The 4,592-nt window shown below is 32.9% G+C and overlaps 1 long non-coding RNA gene across 1 annotated transcript; it reads right to left on the bottom strand.

Moving 5' to 3' along the window:
- Positions 1-860: 860 nt before the first annotated feature.
- On the bottom strand, positions 861-2,130 carry LOC128127019 (uncharacterized). Its single transcript, XR_008225006.1, has 4 exons — positions 2,061-2,130; positions 1,647-1,731; positions 1,189-1,265; positions 861-974 (listed from the first exon to the last, which is right to left on the bottom strand). It is a non-coding gene; the product is annotated as an uncharacterized LOC128127019 (long non-coding RNA).
- Between the last annotated feature and the right edge of the window lie 2,462 nt (positions 2,131-4,592).

Raw genomic sequence — 4,592 nt, 5'->3', positions numbered from 1 at the left:
AATCTCTGGTACATATCATAAGGATCCCAAAATCATATAGTTGGTTATTGTTTAATTGTTTAATTTATAACATTTTTCCCAGGATACTTGGGTCCACAACTTCAACCAAATTATCTGAGTTTAGCAACAAGATGTACTCTTTACCCTGAAAAGCATGATTGAGGTAATCTTGTTAAGTCTTATAAATTTAAAATGTTAATATAAAAAAATAAAAAAATGGACAGCTGGCTTTACTTGTAATAATAATTCATCAATTTTGCCACTCTTCTTCAAGGAGAGCAAAGCCTCCTACTGATCAAAAGCATACCTTTTTGCAAAAGGAAGAATTAAAAATAATTATACCATGTAGATATATAAATCAAGAATGAAGGTGCATTTGATGTCTCTATTGGCCTAGGGAAAACAACTGTTACCATGATTCCCTTTTGGTAAAACTGAAATAATAAGTGTGATTATCATAATTGTAAACTTTTTGATTTTTTATTTAAACATTATACCCTTTCCAAAGAAGAGTTGGGAGTATGTTTCTATTCTAGATTAAATAAACCATCTAGTTAATGAAATGAAATGATCATTTTACCCTTTCCAAAGAAGAGTTGGGAGGAAAGAAAAAAGAAGGGAAAACAAGCATAGAATTAGTGTTTTAATACATTAAGCCTGAATTTTTTTTGGCTTAACCCATCAAATCATTTTGTGTAGAATAAATCAAGATTAAGTTCTTAACCCATTAAGCCCATTAAGTAAAAAAAAAAAACAACCCCTTAATCTAATAATATATATAGTATGTAAATCGATGTTTCTTTTTCATTTCTTGTATCTAATAATATATTAATATATACCTATGTATTAATAATTTGGATATAATGAACAATTTAGAATTAAATTCGATTTTGAGCAAGAAAATGACCTTCCTTGGGGACGTGTAGTTTTTTCACTATTGTCCTTTGGTAAGCCTGTTTCTTCATCATCATCCTCTGAGATAAGAAAACAAGGATCATGAGTTAACAAATACTAAAGCTTCATCACGATTACAAATTAGTTACTTAAGTATATATACGTTCATCATGTTTTGTTTGTGTTGCTTGCTGTCAAAATATACATGAAATTTTGATTAATAAGATAATTTATGTTAATAAACTTAAAAAAAGAGAGAGAACAGGCTCAGGTGAAGAAAATTGAAGAACTTACCACTTTCAACTTTTTGAGAATATTATCAACCTGTGTAGTATCAAATCCCCATTCGTTTGGCTTATCTAAACCAACACCTGTTTTGCATTCAAGTTAGTGGCAAAAAAAACAAAAAAAAAACTTCATTTATACTTTCATACTGTGAGAGTGTGAGGCAAAATCACAAAGCAGAGACTGAAAAAAATGCTAGCCAGCATGTCTAACATTGTGCTTATTAAAAGAAATGACTTCAGTCAAAACCATGGAAGATAGACAAAGATCTTGTAAATGATGTAATGCGTCGTCTTTATACAAATTTACCTGAACATAAATGATGACCACTTGAAGCATATCTTTTGGAAGATAACCAGTCACCCAATAGATAGTTGTTTTCGCATTTCTTAGATCTTTTTTGTAAACCCAACAAAATAATAAATATACAACTAATAAAAATAATAATCAGTTGCAGCTTGGTATACCTTTTTACATGCAGTTATCGGATCATCTGAATAAAATGGAGGTTATCCAACAAGCATCTCATACATTATTGCACCTAGTGACCACCTGCAACAATAGTAATAGTTAAAAACAATCATGAAATAAAAGAAAATGACAAAAATATCCTCAGCAAATAGTAATACAACACTAACAGCAAATAGTAATACAACACTAAAAAAATCAGACCAACAATCGTGAAGTCCATGTCATGTAGTAAAAAAGAAACTGTATTACAGGGGCTAAAAAAACAGACCAACAAATAATATTAGAAGATTGCAGCAAACGTGGGTCTGGGATCCTAATCAGACCATACCTACAAGTTTATTTCTTCTAACTCATCAAACATGGAACAAAAGGAAAGGCATCACGTTCTCGTTTTTATTAATAAGGCGTACCAACAAAGAAATTTTCCCAGAAAGTCATTTGTCCCCTGTTCTACTTCCGTTCTCCCCTGTTAATCTGTATTTTTTTCATCTTCTGTACGTTGGTAATTTCCAGATTATCTTCTTACAGGAGCTAGTCGCACTCTAGGGTTTGTATTACTGAAACTCAAAGGCCTAGAAGATAAATTGTAAATTATCGAATTGATCCTCACAGGCATCAATATTTGGTAACCCTTATCAAATTAGAAGTCACAATATAAAGAAAAAGGATAAATTAAAGGGATAAATATTGAAAACATAAAGATACATGTGAATATAATCAAATGAAGCAGTTCTCACTTCATAAAACATATGTAAGAGGTGCTAAAGACTTAATAATATCTGGGGAATTTCATCGAACACTTGGTGTTCGTCTAAAAACCATGGAAAGACAAAGGTAAATTGCAGAAATCAAACACATAAATAAAAAAAATGGAGTATAGGAGTTGATAATTCGTTGAAATATGAACAAAAACAGAAACAATAGAGATGCACAATGGATTAACATAATAAATCGAGAAGTAAAAAAAACAGATGAACATAAATCGATTTAGGGATGGAAGTTACCACTATGAAGGCCTGAACATGTTTACTCCTTTCTCTCTCTCTCTCTCTCTCTCTCTCTTCTCGTTAAGCTGCTGGCGAGACTTGGTTGGCGACCCCTTTGGCGGAAGATAGCGGGAGGTGTTTAGCGCCCTTAGCGACCCATGACGACCTTCCTAACGACGCCCACTCCTTTGAGCCTGATAATCATATCGAGAGTGCTAGATTCAGATTCGCTTTCTATTCAAAATGTCCAATTTTTTTGCTGGATACGGTCCAAATTTTTACATAGGAGCCACCAAATCATTCAAAACTAGAAAAAGATATGTGAAGAAATGAAAAAATAAAAGCATTACCTAGGTCTCTAACGCAGAAGTTTCAAAGGTGATGACGAGATGTAATCGGGAAGTTAATGGAGCAAAGTTACAGTTCTTCGTTGTGTGTTTTTCGATTAATCTTTGGGGAATCTGAAACAAACGAGAATCAAGATTTGCATTCCTAATATTTAGACTTGAGAGTATAATTAGGGCTTTTTCTAACAATTTCAACATCGAGTGGGAGATATGGTGGTTCCAGTAGGTAGAAGTAAGTGGGGGAAGAAGTAGGCAGCAGTTAATGTCGGGAGGGGGAAAGAAGGAGCATCCATAATTTGGGCAAGAGGGAAAGGAGAAAAAAAAAGGAAGGCGGGGTTTTTAATTTTTTCAGAATTTCATTTCCCCCCACTGTTAAAGGATGGAACGCGCGTTCCATTAAAAATTATAAAGCGACATCCTTAGACAACGCGCATTTTATTATAGGTGCCCTCCGTGTTTTTTTTTTTTTTTTATTTTTTATTTTTTATTTTTTATTAGACACTAATTTAAGGGCACACAATAATGCGTGTCCTCTATTGTTAAATTTTTTGAAGAGATGATACTTTTTTAATGTCACTCTCTTTTGCGTAACATAAATCAACGAGTGTCGTGGTTTGCGCGTCGTAAAAGGGTCTTTTTCTTGTAGTGATAAGACTAATGTTGAGTTCTTTCGACACTAGTTTAGTACAAATATCATTAAATCCATTTAAAATAGTATTATAGAGGGGTGTTTAGTTGTTTATATAACTAAAAGGTCATTAAGTAATTGTGGAGGGTAGTTTTTGAAAATTCAATTAGTATAAATAAGAGCCTTGGGCTCTCATATTTCTTGCACCATTCTCTTGATTCAAGAGTCTTTCTCTCCTTATCCCCCGAGCATTTCGGTCCCTCGTGATTCGACTTCTCTTTCTATAGTTTAGTATAGTAAGGTGAGCGCTGAAGCGCTGCACGAATCTTTCTTAGAAAGATTCAGCGACGAAGTTTTGCCCCTGCAGAGCCCGACTCCTAGCTAAAACCCCCTTATAAGTAGGTTATGCTAACCTTATTTTAATATAGCTTATATTTAAAATTAGTATTGTTATTATGAACTTATAATAAATATTTGAGTTGTTATTATAACTTATATAAGTGTCATTATAATATTTTTTTAACTACTCGCGGTACGGGGAATCTGGTTTAAAGGGCCACATAGGGTTGTTGGATTTCAGAAGTGATATATGCCAAAATGGTCCTGCCCTCCGGTGTTTTATGTCTGGCCCCTGTCTGTACATAGTGGTTGGAAAATATTGTTTAACGCTTATATAATAATAATAATAATAATAATAATAAGACTAATAGTTGGTCACGGTAAATATTAGACTAAAATTTAGCGACAATAATGCTAGGTTTCGTCGAAGGAAAATAGAATCGTTAGAAGGAAGCGCTGCCCGATTTTGGAATCATCACTTTAACAAGTGAGTGCATAGTTACTTTCAGCTTACACATAGATATGAAGTATTTTATATAAATTGCGTGCTATGTGTGCATATTATCTGAATACTTGCTATCTATGCTGGATGAACGTTTTATACATGTTTTCAATGATTTAAATTGTATATGTATTTTATAT

The sequence above is a fragment of the Lactuca sativa genome, chromosome 7 (assembly GCF_002870075.4).
Source record: "Lactuca sativa cultivar Salinas chromosome 7, Lsat_Salinas_v11, whole genome shotgun sequence".
In the NCBI taxonomy this organism is placed as follows: domain Eukaryota; kingdom Viridiplantae; phylum Streptophyta; class Magnoliopsida; order Asterales; family Asteraceae; genus Lactuca; species Lactuca sativa.
The sequence above is the reverse complement of the archived record's forward strand: the minus strand, read 5'-3'. Positions and strand labels throughout refer to the sequence as shown.